The sequence below is a fragment of the Ranitomeya variabilis genome, chromosome 1, assembly GCF_051348905.1.
Source record: "Ranitomeya variabilis isolate aRanVar5 chromosome 1, aRanVar5.hap1, whole genome shotgun sequence".
In the NCBI taxonomy this organism is placed as follows: Eukaryota; Metazoa; Chordata; class Amphibia; order Anura; family Dendrobatidae; genus Ranitomeya; species Ranitomeya variabilis.
Window position 1 is genome coordinate 944,021,998 of NC_135232.1, and position 18,271 is coordinate 944,040,268.

The 18,271-nt window shown below is 41.0% G+C and overlaps 1 protein-coding gene across 2 annotated transcripts in view; it reads right to left on the minus strand.

Moving 5' to 3' along the window:
- The window catches only part of MAML3 (mastermind like transcriptional coactivator 3), a 399,492-nt gene that overhangs the window by 347,004 nt on the left and 34,217 nt on the right, over window positions 1–18,271 (minus strand). The window lies entirely within an intron of this gene.

Here is an 18,271-nt window from a genome sequence, read left to right on the forward strand (position 1 = left end):
ATCTTTGTGCTTCTCTCAGTAGAAGTGATATCTGTCCCCTAATTCTTGTTACCAAACATTGGCTATTTATGTATATTCCATCGAATTATGTCCGAACTAAGAAACCTGCGTCCATAAATATGGTAATATGTGCATCTTCACTAGCACAACATACTCACTGGTTACAATATTAGTTTCCCCTATGTCTTGCCGCAAACACTGGACACATTTAACCACCCTTTTAAAAAAAAAAAAAGAGAAATTTTCTTCCGTTGGCTTTTACTCTGCAACACCATAATAAACGTGCGGAGTTTTCTAACGTTTATAGGTGGCCACACACATTGGATGAATGTCGGCAGACCGCACCTATCTAATGTGTACAGGTGTGTGTCATGTGCCACTTCTTATATGGGGGAAAGTGTTGGAACTCCAACACCTGCCCTCACGGGGGGATGAGCTGCCATGACTTAGGTGTCTAGCGGTGGCCTATTACTCTTTCCACATAATCACTAGCATACAAATTTAAAAGGGGGATTGCACTGGGCATATTGTATCTGCTCACATAAAGGATCACCATACGCAGCAGAGCAGAGTCTAAAGTTTCCTTTTCAGTCATTAGTTTCCAATGAGGCCACAAGGTTACATAACTTTCCCATATATTAGTGTACAGCTTACCTATCCTGGCTTTAATTTCAGACTAATTGTTTGTAACATATGTCCTCTCCAGGAAAAAGCACCAGGACGGCGGAGGACACTCTGAACACACTACAGTATTACAGAGCAATACTAATATCCTACATTTTCCTATCCGTCGTCCATATTACTTTTAACAGATCTGTTGACAGCCGCAGGTCCTGCTGTAGTGTTTGCTCGCGCAGAAGTGACAGGGTTACTCAAGATTTCACACAGCAGATTGCTGGTCTGATGCCAGATGGAGCAATATGCAGTAAGAGAAAACAGGTTAACTAGTTCTCCGCCAATGCCTTGCAGCAACCGACAGGTTAAGTGCAGCCGGGCGCGCGTCACAGGGGCAGGAGTGGCAAACATGCAATGAATTTCTTGGGTGGGGTTATAAGAGGGCAAGTTTGCATTGCAATGTTGTTATGGTGAGCAAACATAAAGTGGGTCAGGAAAAGAGTAACTTGCAAAGTGCGGGGAAAAACCGCTCCGGACCGAGAAACCCGTACTCCGGAATTGCTTACGGCAGCACATTGCTCTTGTGTCTGATCGCTGAAGGACAATGCAAACTTTCAGGCAGGGTGAGAGGCAAAGAACGATAGCGGAAGGAACTTTCCGAGACTCAGAGAGCAGTCCACTACAAAGAAGGTTTCATTCTTCTGGAAATCCCCCTTGTTTGCCCACAAATCAGTGAGATGGACGATTGTACATGTCTGGGTGACACCACATTCATACGGGTGACCCTCTCCCTGCCCATGCAGAATAGTCCTACACATGAAGTCTCTGTCGCTTTATAGGGCTAGTCACACATCCATTTACACTTCACTGGATTTCTACACAAATTTTACATTTTTAAAAAAGCTGCATGTACTGGATAAACCCAAAATAACATGTGAGAAAAAAGGAGCTGTCATCCAGACGATTACTTTACATCCATGCGTCATCCATATCATCGATCTCAAGGTGGATTTCCACAGCACATTTTTATATAAACCTACTGCAAAATCTGCATGTGTGATCGGCCAAGTTTGATGTGGATTTGGATGCGGTTTTGCCACACACTTGCTTCCGAATTCATCGTTTGTGCGTGTAAAAATCTACAATATCTATGTGAAACTCGCGGCACCATGTACACTTAGGTAGTAGATCCATAGGGTCATCCAAAGGCAGCTTCTCATGGCTTCACCATAGTCATGCACTCTCGCCTCTGGCAACGGCTTATGCTCAGAAACAGAAGATTGGGCATGTCAAAATCCAACATGCCTGATCTTTCAGTTCAACATGTCCGACATTCCTTATCTAATGAGTATAGGCAACTGGAAAAAGCAAAATAGAAACATGACACTACTTTTATCCCTGTTGCGAAATGGCACGGTAGATGGGCCGAATGACCACCGTTCCATTCATTCTCTAAATGGCTACCAAAAAAAGCCATGCACATTGCTTGGTAGCCCCGTATAGAATGGATGGAGCAGTGGTCAACTATGTGCACCGCCGCTCCATTCTAAATGGGCAAAAGTTCCCCATTATGCCGATTAGCCAGAATTTCAGCAGTTAGACATCCAACAACCAAAAGTTATAACTTATCCAATAGATAGATGATAAAGGGGTTGTACTGCGAAAATAAGTCATGTTTAAAGGGAATCTGGCAGTCAAATCCTGTGCACTATAGGGAGAGTTGAGACTAGTCTGGCCACACCTCTGGGTGGCTTCTCCCGCACCTCTCTAGTTGATTGACAGGTCTCTCCCATGTCTGTACATAGCCAAAGACCTGTCAATCACCTGGACAGACTTGTCTTGTCTCTGCTTACAGTCACCAGGTTCTTCAAACTATGTTTTCGCTGAAACATTTCAAGTGACGACACACCTGGCTGTAATCACGCAGTCAGGCTGCGATTCATGAGACCCGTGGTTTGGGCAATATAAATCGAGTGGCAGGTACCTCTTAAACGCTTACATAGCGTTATACAGCCAATCTGATGTGGTTTGTCTTGGTACCTACATCAGTCTCATCAGGTCTAAGAGCTACAGTACTTAAGGCGTATAGCTTGTATGACAAAACCTAGTGACAGACTGGCTTCAGCAACATGATATTCAGGAGAGGATCCCTCTAAAATGCATTCTAAATACAGTTGTACACACAATGCCAAATGCAGGCTACGGTAATCATTATTTTCTGTTAGAAAGTAACATCCTAGGTCTGGCCAAATCCAGGGTAAAGACGCCAGGGTGCCTCTTGCTTGTAATAAAATTGATGTCAATAGGAGATTTTGCTAATTTCTACCCAAAACGACATAAATGCAGTTTCAGAAATGTTCTGCTGCTTTGACTGTTACAAAAAGTCTTTTAGGTCGTGTTTAAAACAATTTAATATATTTTAAAATAAAAAAGTTTTCCAATAATGCGCAATTACACTAAAATGAATTTTAGGAGTCTAAGGCAATGATCAGACTTTCATGGCAACATTGAGTCAGTCACTTTCCCTCGGAAATGCAATTGTTTCTCCACAATTTGACAATTTCACTTTTTACAATTATGAGTAAATGAGCTACATGAATCACATTCTACACAGTGCCTTGAAAAAGTATTCATGCCCTGTGAACCTTTCCACATTTTTCATGTTACACTCACAAACTTATGGGGATTTCATGTGATATACCAACACTAGTAGCGAGTATTAGTGAAGGAAATGCAAGGTTTTCTAAATATTTTAAAAAATATAAATCTGAAAATTGTGATGTGCATTTCTACTCAGCCCCATGGTAGGAAGAGAAACCAAAGAGGAAATGTGCCAGGAAAAAAATTAAGTATAAATGGCACAAATCTTTATTGATAAAGTTAAATATTAAAAAGGGGAAAGGGAAAATAAATATCCAACATGACAAAGATATGCAAGGTAGGTGAGCCATAGAGGAAGAAAACTACCCTTCAAAATGAAGACAAAAATAGCAAATGAGCAAAAAGTGTATGCACCTTGGATTGTGGAGGAGGAGGAATGCGGCACAACCATCCAAATGGTAAAAAAAAAATATTGAAAAGTCATTCAACACAGAGGTATCTGCGCATGGTAAAAACCATTGGATTAAGGGCAGTTTCTACGCCAAAACATGTCAGACTTTTACCATGTACTGCAGATACTTCTGTTTTTAATGACTCTCCACTAAAGATTTTTCTTTTACTATTTGGATGGATGTTCCGCATTCCTCCTCCACCGCCATCCACTATACTGGCTGTGCTACACCACCATGATTGGGACCCATCCATTATTGTCCCGGTTTCTATCTGGTTACTGAAAGAGTGGTGAGCTCTTTCTCCCCTTTTCCTTGTATGCACCTTGATTTCTATCAAATTTACCGTAAGTGTTCATGTAAGATGATGGTAAATGACAGAGTTTCATTGGTAGGCATATAAAAAGTCACAGTCACATAAATTACCACAAGGCCGATGTAAACATGGTATAAAAAATAGAGGTTAAGGTGCCAACACTATTAAAGTACCAAGGAATAAAAAATATATAAGATGCAGTACTACAAGTAATAATCAGATCCCAAAATCAACAGAACATATTGGGGCTCACCCACCACCCGACGAGTTACACTGATGCTTCGAGCCAGAAGAAGTGTGCTTATGCAACACCCGACGAGCGTTACACTGATGCTTCGAGCCAGAAGAAGTGTGCTTATGCAAAACAGCTGTTGCTCATTCATTCTTTCATGTTTCCTCTACTCACATGACCAAATAAAGTTGCCATTTTTTTCACACACCAGTAGTGAATGCTGCTTTTTTTAATTATTTTTTGTTTATATTAGTGAAACGAATGCTTCACATCACCCTGAAAATACCATCCCCACCATCAATCATGGTAGCATCATGCTGTGGGGATGATTTTCTTCAGCAGGGATAAAATCTCAATAAAATACATTTCAGTTTGAGAGTGTAACGTGAAAAAATGTGGAAAAGTTCACAGGGCTTGAATACTTTTTCAAGGCACTGTATACATTGTCAATTTTTAGTAACTTGGTTTATTGATTTTATGTATCACTAGAAGAAATACAGAGATGTTCACTGTTGTAGCCTTGTACCATTTGGTGAGCCACTGGCTGGGAGGACATTACAAAGAGCCCAAGACAGTTCGCACTTAGCAGGACATTGGAAAAGAGCATGAGAGAGCTTATAACAATCGCTAAAAGGGAAATACTCATTACGATGGGCTATTCTACCATCTGAGCTCACCTTGGTAACCATCTTTAGTGCTTTACTTTTGCTAATTTATAAATGGAAGTCATGATGTTGGAGTAATCAGAGGCTACAAGAACCTACAAGGGCGGAAAGTTGCTTTATATGTCAGTCAGACCACTCCAGTCGCCAGTCTGATTTATTTTATAAGACAAGAACCACAGTAGAAAGCAGGGACTGTAAAGCAAATTTCTAGTCCCTACCTTCAAATTTTCTCCAGTTCTCACCTATCATTATTTTGCAATGAGTATGATTAAAGTGAACCCACACCTGATAGTAACACTATGACTCACATTTACTGTACCTACAGAAGTCTACACTCCCCAGGGGGTTACGGGAAAACTCTTCAAAAGACCATCAGAAGTAACACAAATATAACAAAGTTTATTAATATAAGGTGCCAGTTCAATTTCCCACTATGAATATTCTGCATATAATTAACCCCTTCAACCCCGGGGAATTTTCTGTTTTTCGCTCCACTTCTTCCCAGAGCCATAACTTTTTTTTTTATTTTTCCACCAATATGGCCATTATGATTCTCTAGGTCATTACGAGTTCACATATACAAACATGTATAGGTTATTTTTTATTTAAGTGGTGAAAAAATCCCAAAGTTTATTAAAAATAAATAACTTGCACCATTTTCCGAGACCCGTACCAACTCCATTTATGAGGATCTGGGGCTCGATTAGGGCTAATATTTTACATGTCGAGCTGACGTTTTTTATCAATACAAATTAGAGGTAGATATGATCTTCTGATCACCTGTTGTTGCGGCAACCAAAAAAACGTAATTCTGGCGTTTTTAGTTTTTTTCTCATTATACCGTCATTATTTCTTTTTAGATTATGATAGATCGGGCGTTTCTGAACGCAGCGATACCATATATGTGCATTTTTTTATTTTGAATGTGGCAAAAGGGGGTGTGTGATTTGAACTTTTATAGTTTAAAAAAAAAAAACGTTTTACTTGCTTCAATAATCTCTTTAGGAGACTTGAAGCTGCAATCTTTTGATTGCTTGTGTTACACATAGCAGGGCTTCCGGCCTGCCATGGGTAGCAAAATTGATCACCTGCTAGGAGTGCCGGCCAAGAGGCGTAAAGGGATTGGCAATGACAAAGGCGGGGGTCTCCTGCAGACCCCGGGTTGTTATGCCGACCCATTGACGCCCTGCGGTCATCTGTCAGGGGCGCTGATGGGCAGGGCTAGTGACATGCTTTCAGCGCGATTTATGTTAAATGACGCTGTCAGGGATTGACAGCGACATTTATCATGTTAACAGCCGTGGGCGGATCGCGATTCCACCACCGGCTGTTAGGGGTACATGTCAGCTGATAAAATCAGACGTCATGTGCCTGAAAAGATGCGGGATCAGCGCCCGAGCCCGCATTAAAGCAGGAGACACGACATATGACATGAAGGGGGTTAAAGCACCACTCCAGCATTTTTTTCTTTAAGTTTCAGCGTGGGAGTGGTGTCACTAGTCTAAGTTTCCTGCCCCTAGCCTAACACTTACCAGACACGGTCTTCATGTGTTATCAGCGCGAAAACGGGTGTCTTCTGCAGGATCGCTCCAGGGTTTGCTGGGTGATCACAACTAATGCAAGTCCATGAGAGCCTGAACAAGGGTCTCCTAGAATTACACTGAGGGCTTGTGACTAAGAGCTTGTGACTATTACTCCTGACTTTTCGTCCATCAGAAGTTGTTGTCATAACATGATGGATCGATACATAATCGAAGGAAGAACAGAAGGCAGGTAACACTGGTAACCAAAATACTAGGGTCAGGGAGCTTAGTTTAGTAGCACCACTCCGGCACTGAAATAAAAGAACCCGCTGGAGTGGTTCTTTAAGACATTCAATAACTATTTTCCCAATGCTGCAGCAGAAAATCCTTGGAGATTATTTTTATTACATGGTTAACTTCTGCTGCTCATTAAACCCAATTTCTCTGTGTGAACCATGTTGTCTCAGTGCATGGGTATCATCTACAGAAGTAGCATTTACCATATTAAGGGTGTGTTCTGAAACGAGGGCCTAAGTACTGGTGGAGCACACGGAGGCTGCGTCTCTGCTTCCCACGCTCACCTCACACTGTGTTCAGTGATGCATGGAAATACTGGGAGTCATTATAGGTGATGTCAGCAATTACATTATTTCCACTTATCCCGTGTCCCAGCGAGCTGCATGATGCCCAGGACCTGAACCTTCTACTAGTCAGCAGTTTAGTCTGGGCGACGTAAAAAGCCCCCTTGTTCTGCTTCAATTCATCACAGTCACATCCAATATAACACATCACTCTTCCTGTACAGGCCGTGCCGCCATCACCAGTGCCCGATAACAATGTCACAGCAGCTCGTGTACAGCCCGGATTAATCAATGTTAGCAACTTGCCAAGTACCAGGCCAGCATGTCCAAGTGACACAAGAGAGTGGTTTAACCGCTGCCTAGCCAGACTTATCCTGTTACTAGTATACATTATTTAGGCAGGACTCGCATGTAAAGCATTTCTCTAAAGGGATTTATTCACTTCTTCACTCACTACCTGAGTCAGTAAAGAAACATACACCGTGAGGGCTCATTCACATGTCCACGTACGAGAAAAACTGTCCTAGATTCAAAGGTGATTTCATTTACTTTCATCAAATTTTCATTAGCATTTCGGCCCCGTTTGGTCCAAGTTTTATTCGTTTTTTCTCAGATGAGAACAAAAAAAGTTTCTCTGACTTCTATCTGTCGGTGAAAACTGGACAACACTCGCATGGCACTACAGATGTCCAATTTTTAACAGACCCATAGACTTGCATTGCTGATTTTAATCTGACACTCGGATCAATATCGGATATACTGTATCTCCGTGATTATGTGCGGACCATTCGGTCTATAATAAAAAGTCACACATGAGAACAACCCCAAAGACTGTGAAAATCTGTGAAAAATAATACAGAATTTGTATGTGAAAAACAGACGCCTGGATGAGCCCTTGGTATATTCACATGACCATATTTTCGGTCTAAGTGTTGTCCGTGAAAAACGTGGACAACAAGCAGAGCAATGGTATTCAATAGGCCTGTTTTTTTTTTTTTAATTGATCTAGTGTCCCCATGAAAAAGAATCACAACATGAACTACCATACTTCCTTCTGTATTTCACATGAGACTCACAAATATGGTAATACAGATGAAAAATCATCTGTTTTTTACTAGTCAAAATTTAGACGCTTTTTTTATAAGCTTGTGTGCACTTAGCCTTGTAGTCAGGGGACCCCATATTGTACTGGAATCCACAGATGGATGAATTACAAAACTTCTCTCCTTTGCAATCTTTATCCTGCAATGTCCGTGTACTGGACCTGTTTTTCAAGGACCCATTAACTTGCATTTGCATTTTTCGCTCTTGATACGGGATAAAAAGTCTCTGTGTGTTTTGCACGTGAAACGCCTCATAGACTTTAATGGGTACAAGTTCTATCTGTGAAAAAAAACGGATAGAACAAGTACGTGCAACACAGATGTCTGAATGAGGCCTGGAAACTGTATTTCCAGGTCAAAAAAATACCTTAAGTAAAAATTATATGACTTCAAGCTGAAAATTAAACTAATCACAGATCTCCCGTACAAATGAGAAGCGTTTTTACACCAAATAAATACGTAACATAAAAATTATAACCTGATCTTACTAACAGGACCTTTTTGTAAGGCCGGGGTCACACTTGCGAGTGTGATGCGAGAAATTCGCGCTAGTCTTTCGCATCAATACCCGGCACTGCTGCCAGCACTCGGGACCGGAGTGTGCGGCTGCATGTATTTCTATGCAGCTGAACGCTCCTGTCCTGAGTGCCGGCGGCAGTGCCGGGTATTGATGCGAAAGACTAGCGCGAATTTCTCGCATCACACTCGCAAGTGTGACCCCGGCTTAACTTTTATCATCACCTGCACGTGAGCTGATACACTCATTAAAGAGGTTTACTGACAAAAAAACCTTACAAACACCAAGGATAGTTTTAAAACAATAAAATACAACATATTTATCACCGGGATGGCCCACGGCTTTGCACAAGTTCATAAAATATGATTGCAGGGCATGGAAGATAAATAGATGTGGGTGTGAACAGTTCCCGATTTCTAACAGGCTGAGAATTTTGAGTGGAGTTGAATTGGTAGACGTGTACAGACAATGACTCCAGCTTTAAAAGAAAAAGTAGTGCTCATTAATTTGGGTTACGTTATTTACTTTCATTGGAAGTTAGACAACTTGAAATGTTAATAATATAAATATATCTATGTTTTATCAATCTAAGACTCTTAATTATACAAATAATAGTCATAGAGTGATGAAACCACTTTACTACAGAAAATTTGCTATTTATTGGCCGTTTATGAAGCAGTCATCATTGGAGCTGGAGAAGGTATTCCCAGGGCCTCACTTTATCTACAACCGGCCTTGCTGTCCAGTGCATGTTTTCTCTGGCATAATGTGAGATGTTGGTTTTCAACAGTCACAGAGCCACAGGTTGGAGATCAGTTCCCTAAAGTATTATGATCCAGAGAATTGTAACCTAAAAAATCATCATTTTATTGCATCTATGTACACATTTTCAAAAAGTTGAACTATTCTTTCTTGAGGAAATGATCTGTGTGAAGGGGCACCATGTGAGAATTCGGGACCCCACACTAAACTTTTGCCCAGGGCCCAACTTTGCCTAGAACCTGCCCTGCTGGCACAGCAGGAGTTGAGAGAGAAGGTTGATGTCTTAGCAACAGTTGGTGTAGGAGAGCCACTTGGCCATGTGGCACCAGCTTAGGTCATTGATCAAGGTGTAACTTACTGAGTAAATAACCATGACATAGTGATTGTTAAAAACATGGCAGTAAATAAAACATGCTGATCTCTGATCTACACGCTCTTGTGTAGATTGGTGGTTCAAGAGAAAAAGGACAGGAGCCAACCTACTCTTCATGAAGCAAAGGTCTAGAAATCACAGCTGATGAGGCTACAGAGTAAAAATCTGTGCTTAACATCAGGTGCAACTGTAAATATGAGCTAGGATTTTATAGATTTAAAGGGTTTGTCCCGTGTTCTGTCCCACTCTCCTGCCTCCTGCTGTTCGTGTGATAGAAGGGGGGGCAGTATGCTCTCACTGATGCTGCAAGCACAAGCCACTTTACCTCTGCAGCATCAGAGTTGAACATGGACACTGAAGATGGCTGGCTGGTTTCAGTGTAGCACTTATGATCTATATAGAAAAGAGCCAGTCTAGGTGCTATCCTCCCTGCCCATGAGACCAATCAACTGCAGCAGTGGTCGGTAACCAAACAAGCACTAAACTATAGAATTTAGTGTGTACATCTCCTAGTGATAGTTGTTGCCAGCCTCTGAGCGCTGTTACTATAGCCCCACTTCAGTAGTTGTTTATCACCTCTATATGTTTGTTGAAGGTCAGTTTGATCACAATTTCACATGACTTATACACTATATACTGGACTATACAAAGTAAGGGTATGTGCACAAGTTGCCGATTTCCTGCGGATCCGCAGCGTTTTGTGCCGTGCAGAAACGCTGCAGATCCACACGTGATTTACAGTACAATGTAAATCAATAGGAAAAAAAAAATGCTGTACTAATGGTGCGGGAAATTCCGTGCGGAACCGCTGCGGATTAAAAGAAGTAGCATGTCACTTCTTTTTTGCGGATCTGCAGCGTTTTTGTACCCATTCCATTACAGAAATCCGCAAGGGTAAAAAACGCAGTAAATCCGCAAACAAATCCGCACAAAAAACGCGTCAAAACTGCACCTGCGTTTTCTGCCAAGAGATGCAGAATCCGCACCAAAAAATTCCTAAGCCTAATCCACAACGTGTGCACATAGCCTAAGGGTATGTGTCCACGTTCAGGTTTGCTTCAGGCTTTGGTCAGGATTTTATGCAGGTGAAATCCTGACCAAAAATGCACCTGAGGTCACTGGCAGGTCACCTGCGGTGTTCCTGCGTGTTTTGCTCATTGTAGCAACATGCTGCGTTCTGAAAAAACGCAACGCATTTGCGTTTTTGCGGGAAAAACGCATGCGTTTTTTAATGCACAGTGGAGACGGGATTTCATTAAATCCCCTCCACTATGCTGTAACATCTGGACGCTGCGTTTTTGACGCTGCGGCTCAACGCTGCGTAAAAAACGCAGCGTTTCCTGAACGTGGACACATACCCTAAGAGTTTTCTATATTACTTACCTAAGGCTATGTGCACACGTTGTGGATTTGGCTGCGGATCTGCAGCAGTTTTCCATGCGGTGCACAGTACCATGTAAACCTATGGAAAACTAAATCCGCTGTGCACATCTCTGGAAAATTCCGCGCAGAAACGCAGCGGTATATTTTCCGCAGCATGTCAATTCTTTGTGCGGAATCCGCAGGTTTAAAAACGCAGGCGAAATCCACACAAAATCCGCAAGGAATCTGCAGGTAAAACGCAAGTCATTTTACCTGCGGATTCTGCAGAATCCGCGCGGAAAAATCCACAATGGAATCCGCAACATGTGCACATACCCTAAAAGTGCTAGATTCTTCACTACATGGATGATTTATTTTCATATTTAATGCTTCCAAAAATGAGTCTATAATCACATCACATTTCAACATGTGGTTTTATATGCTGTGGATTTCCCTACTAGAGTCAATGAAGAAAAACAGACCAAAATTCTAAGTAATGGAGGCTAATGCTGAAAAAAACCTGCAAATTCCAAAAAGTGTTAACAAATTTTCAAATGCCCCTTTACTGCAATGACGGCAGCACGCAAAAATGAATCAAAATGGCACATAAGGATCCTATGGAGGTTGTATCTAGATGTATTGTTACAAGCACTGGCATTAAGGCCTCATTCAGATGTCCATGTTTCACGAACGTTCTATTTCATGTGTTCTATTTCATTTCAGGTGTTATTTTGGGGACCATGTGTGTGCAAAAATCACGTAGACGTCCATGTTTTTACTGGCATCTCAAATGAAAAATACTCATACACGTCTATGGGTGTGTGAAAATCACGGACAGCACACAGATGGCATCAGTGTACAGTCAATGTGATTAACATTGAAAGGAAAAGAAGAAGCTGTGTAATCTGTTTATCTGTACCTGAAAATCACTGTTGGTAAAAACTTACACACTGACATAACACTCATGAAATCCGGACAACATTTTTTACGCATGGCAAAAAACACTGACATCTGAATGAGGACTAAGGAAAAGTGCAGCCGCATTACTATGAGGCTGCCGTCACACTAGCAGTATTTGGTCAGTATTTTACATCAGTATTTGTAAGCCAAAACCAGGAGTGGAACAATTCGAGGAAAAGTATAATAGAAACATATGCACCACTTCTGCATTTATCACCCACTCCTGGTTTTGGCTTACAAATACTGATGTAAAATACTGACCAAATACTGCTAATGTGATGGCAGCCTTAGGGCTCATGCACACCACCGATCAGCTTGGACGAGCGCCATCTGTGGTTTTCATAGATAGAATCTGGTGCACTAGATTCTATGGTCCTGTGCAGAAGAGACTGGAGGCATGTCAGGTTTCGATCATATTCGGCCACACAAGTCTATGGTTACATGAAAAATACTGCACTGCACTCGAATGACAGTCCAATTTTCACGGACTGACATAATGGAGAAGGTGGAGAAACTTTTTTTTATCTCTCTCTCCACCTCCAAGGAAAACTGGTGCCACTCTGATCCAACCCTAATCAGAGTCTGATCATCATAATCGAACATTTTTTATTAGATGGAGAGAAAGCAATCATGTGACTCTCTCCTTATCGCCAAAACATTGTGATCCCAACTGAAAGTGGACAGAGATTATTATGGGTTAGTGTGACCAGTTATTTGTGGAGATCCTTGAAATCCGTCCTAAGAACAGAAGCCGTGTTGTTTCCGGCTGGATATACGCAGTGTTTTCCACTACGCAGCCTGTAGAATACCCACTCCTAACTATGAGATTCTAAATCTCTCGGAGATCCTTCTCCGCCTTTCTCCCTCTCAAGTCTCTTGGCTGAGTTCCTGATAAATTCCATCTCCAACCTACAAAATTCTCCTCCTCCTATTCAGACACTTCCTCGCTCTGCCTCTCACTGTGCCCCTGCTGTTATCTCTCTCTCTGTAATATACCTGTAACTTAACTTTCTTCTTCTAAAGTCTTTCCAAGCAAAAAATAAGTCATCTACCTCATCCAATTCCTAGAATTGTCCTCTCCTAGTTATCCATCACACTGTTCCTCTGCCTATTTTCCACCTGACTGAGCAGTCATTTCTGCTAGGAGACATTTCTATGGTATAGTAACCTCATTACCGATTGCATACAGTAAGCCAAGATTGAGGACCAGCGAGGTTGCCATGGTGCCTAAACTTGCGGAGCTTTAATTGTGGCCACCACGGGGATGCCATGTTTACATGAATGTATTTCTGTGGGCATATAAATAGTATATTTTTGTGTGCAGAGCTTGCACTGTGCGGCTTCTATTCAACTGTTATTTATAGGATGTGATGTTGTTTGTTGGAATATCTCTTCTAATCATTTACTTGTACTAAAAGATAGTTCATTTTTTCAATTGGGTTGAATTCAAATTCGAATTGTATAGTCTGTGATTCACTGTCTATTCTTGGTTGCAGAAAGAGTGATCTGAGAATTCATCAGTGAGCTTGTTCTGTCGGTCTGTAAGTATTTCATGTCTTTACTGAGCTTCTCTGAGCTGATTTATGATCACATGGAAGTGCAGCTCTCCTTTGATGTGGTCATCTCAGAGATGCTCAGTAAAGGGCTCAAATACTAAATGTGGGCACATACCCTTACTCGGTTTTAATGGTCAGGAGAAAAAATATGATCACAGAAAAGGAGAAGGTTTTACAATTTTTGGGTGCATTTAACCTGTCTAGTATTGTTTGTTTTTTTAGGAGAAAAGGGTTTATTCTATTACAAAATTGGGCAGCAGGTCGGACGCCCAACTACCACTTCAGTCATTCTCAATGGGGCTGCCGGAAAAAGCCAAGCGCGGCACTCCATAAGGAATAAATGAAGCAGCAGATTGAGCATGCGCACTGCCGCTCCATCCTAACGGGAATAAAAGTTCCCCGTTCTGCTGATCCGTACGTATCCCAGAGGTCGGACCCCACCTATCCACAGGATAGGTGATAACTTGTTTTCACCGGACAACCACTTTAATTACTGTAACATAAATGTTCATGCAAGAACATTCTTCCATTCCTCTCTACCGTCAAAGGCCAAAAACAGGTTCGCTAAGAATAAACTAGAAAGCAATAGTTGGAGTGGGGAGCGGAGGTTGGCTTATTTGCGTAATAATATACAATATAGTAACAACAATATACTATGGTACACTAAAAAACACTGAACGTCCCATCAGAGAACACTGGATGCAATGTAAGGTTAACACTTTCAAGACCTGGCAATTTTTTGTTTTTGCACTGTTATTTTTTACTGTTCTTTTTTCAAGATCCGTAACTTTTTTGTTTTTCCATCCGACATAGCTTTATGTTCTAAAAGTGTTGAATTAGTGTTCAATGCACTACACTTATAACACTGACTCAGGAATCAGGATTTTCACTTTTAAAAGTCTTCGCGCAAGAGGAGTTTCACACATTTATTGCTTGAAAGATAGCAAAGGCCGCAAAATGACTTTTCACAAACTATTTAGGATCACAAATGTAGTAACATAAAGATCAATTAAAGATTCAGAATTTTGCTTAATTTGTTCATTATTTGGCTCCTCTCACTGCCACCCACATAACTCCAAGAAAATTCCTGAGGCTGTGGGAGAGCCATTCAGCTGCGGCATCAATGACGTCGGAGCCTCGCACTCAGCATCAGTGCTTTCCTATCAGGCCATAATTCTTGTTTTGGTCAGTAAAAGCCAAACACGACTCAATTTGTGAACTTATTATATTAGCAGCGCCCATTGCTTGTCATTTTGCTTGTACAGAAGTTGCCTCCTCGAGTAAATGGTTTTTTTTTATATTATAGCCCTACTGCAATCCTTTCCCTCCCTCCCAATAAACTGCTGGTTTCACCTCCCATGGGGCACCTTTTTTCTGGACATACATATCTCTTACATCAAATGGCAGCCATTGCAGAGGAAATGTAATATTGAACGGCGACCATTCAGAGGAATGGCCCTCCATAGAGTACACAGACTGCCCGAGTCTGCCCCAAGCTTTCTATTCTGGCTCATTGAGAGGATCTCAAGTTTATAAGACCTAATAGGGCATATAGATGGCTATTATCTGAATGGTGAAGGAATCTAATGGAACTCGCTACGAATTTCACAAAAAACAAAATCAGATTAGACAGAATCCTTTTTTTGACATTCAATTTGCTCAAATTCAGCAAAATGATGGCCGTCTGCTATTTGGTCCTCACCTGTTTAGCCGCCTTCTCTTTGGCTCCTCTGGCGCTGACTAGACCTCATGTGATGTCATGACATCAGTCGACCCTTGCGCCATAAAATGCAGGCGTGACGCATGATGTCAGATGAGGCCTGGTCCAGCGCCAAAGAGTGAAGACTGACGAGAAAAAAAAAGAGCTATACTGAGGACTGTGGCGGTGAACCAGCTAAGTAACGAGTTGAGGAACATATTTTTTTTATTTTAACCAGCAATTTATTATACTCTGGGGTCTGGAGAGATTTTACTGACAATCACAGCTCATTCGATTTGTATCTAATATATTCAATAAAAATCGAATTTCCCAACCAAATTTGAGCGAATCTGCTGAATTCACATTTTGGCAGATTCACTCATCTCGCATTATGAGCAATTCTTCAATAAACCTTTTTAGTGTTAATAAAGCAAAGTAGCGTCCTACTAATTCTCAGATTCGTTCTACAATGACCACCGCAATGTGAAAAGAGTTAAAATATTGCAAAAATGAACTAAGAAACCCATGTATAATTATCACAGCAAGCAACCAGAAAGAAGTGGGAGTTTATGAAGTATACATGTTCGCTGCTTCCCTGCACGTTCTTAATTTAAATAACCTGTGGTCCCATAGTTAGAAAAAGCGTACAAGTACAAAGGTGACATGCAAAACGACTCAACAATGTCATTGTATTGCTCAAGTTAATGCTTGTATGCACACTGCCAATGTTACAAGCAGCTTGAATATTACTGATAGGAAGCCAGCCAGCTGCGAGTTTTTTATTCTTTACTTGGAAATCACTCCTGTTGTTTTAAATGCCTTGGTTAACACCACAAAGAACTGAAGGATAAACGGCTTCAAGAGAAAACCGCACATTAGACCTGTTCAGCTACAGGCAGTCTCACCTTTCTTCAAAGTGGCAGCTTGATAATAGCCTTGGCATTGTAATATGTTCATATTATAAGCAGGCAATAATAACTTACTAATAAAATAATTAGAAGGTTTGAACAACATATGGTTTATAAGCTACTGTGGTATTAACAGCCCTATCAAGGTATTTGAGAATACAACTACATTGGACTAATCAGAACAAATGGCAGCTGTAAATCGGAGCCTAATCTTACCGGAGTGACAAGAGATGAGACAAAAGTGTGGTCCTGGGCGGCCTAGAGATGTTGTGGTACTGTAGCCCTTTTCTTAAAATGAGTGGATTGCTCTCCTTTCGAAGACAAGTCAATCAGTTATCAGTTGACATGGAGGAAAAAGCTGTCACAAGAAGACCTACTGTACGTGGTCATCTGTCAGAAGACCTACTGTACGTGATCATCTGTCAGAGGACCTTCTGTACGTGATCATGTCAGAAGACCTACTGTACGTGATCATCTGTCAGAAGACCTACTGTACGTGATCATCTGTCAGAAGACCTACTGTACGTGATCATCTGTCAGAAGACCTACTGTACGTGATCATATGTCAGAAGAAGACCTACTGTACGTGATCATCTGTTCGCACACCACTGTCTAGTTAAGGTTTTGTAATGAATGAATGTCAGATGTCAAAAAAAAAAAAAAATTTGCTTAAACAGGTATTAAAACCACAGGAAAATATGCCATATTGTAAGGACACTGCTCCAGTCATGGGAACAGCCCTGTGCCATGGCTGGCCAGCAATCCTTCCATTCTAGTGATCAATGACGTTCCCAGCAGTCAGATTTTCATTGATCAGCATATCATGACATACCCAAGTGATATCCAACACGTGCTATCACTGGAGAACTGTTTTTTTTTTAATAACATTAAACTCCTATAGTCACAATCCATGTAACAAAGCCTCTATGCATCATCACAAATCGCTCCAATAATACAGTTACATAGGTTGAAAAAATCTAGGTCCATCAAGTTCAAAAATTAAAATATATATAAATATTTCTCTATACATAATGTAATTGTATTAGATCATACTAACTGAACAGTATGTTAGTATTGAGACAACACAAGTGAGGCTAGCCGTTAAGATGGTTTGACATTTTTGTTTGCAGCCCGGGACCATCAGGGCATCTTCTGCTGCAGCCAGTTGTCTCATGCCCACACAAGGAGAAGTAGAACATAGCCGAGCTCCTGAACACACAGAAAAAATGTATTATACATTTTTCAGTTCTGATATGAATACGAGATCAAATATTGTCACTACTGTAGAAAAAAAGAGATGAATACAAGAAGTGTTGAAATAGTTTTTCATTGTCGAAGTTTAGTGCCCTTTTAAGATAAAAACATGCGAACAGATCAAAATGGCAGTAGCGTGAAAGCAGCCTATTAGACTAGGTCTTTGCTGGGAGATCTGAGACCACATAGGTATTGCAAGTTTCAGGCTTCATTCACAAATCCGTGTGTCATGTCCTAGTACTTTCTGTTTTTTTCTCAGATGGGACACTGACCCATCGAGCTTCATCGATCCACACACATCAGTATTAAAAAACAGGTAATTGTCTCCAGTCTATGAGAGTCCGAGCATGTCCTGTTCACATGTTTTACGGATGAAACTTGGCCATCAGAGGAAACTAGGAAGACAGGCTTTGTACTTCAGAGTTCCGTCCCAGTTCCATCAGGATTTAACGGATACATTGTTAAGAGTGAAGTACAGTATATAAAGTTGAGACAGTTTATCTGCTTCAGTGGAAAAAAAGGGATGAAAAAAAATTGATACAACTAGGCTGACTTCTCCTATTCTCTCGGATGTGAGGATCTAGAACCGGACACAGTCAATTAGAATTCTGCAAGTTTCACTGCAGCCTTGGTCGGAAGATGGATTTCTTTATAGCCAAACAGGAACTAACATTTCTTCTCCATCCTTATAATATTAATCTTTCTCTTCATAAATATTCGAGACATTTACATTTTTATAAAGAAGACCATAATAGTGGTTCTTTTGTTCCTTATTATTGTACTATATTGAAATAA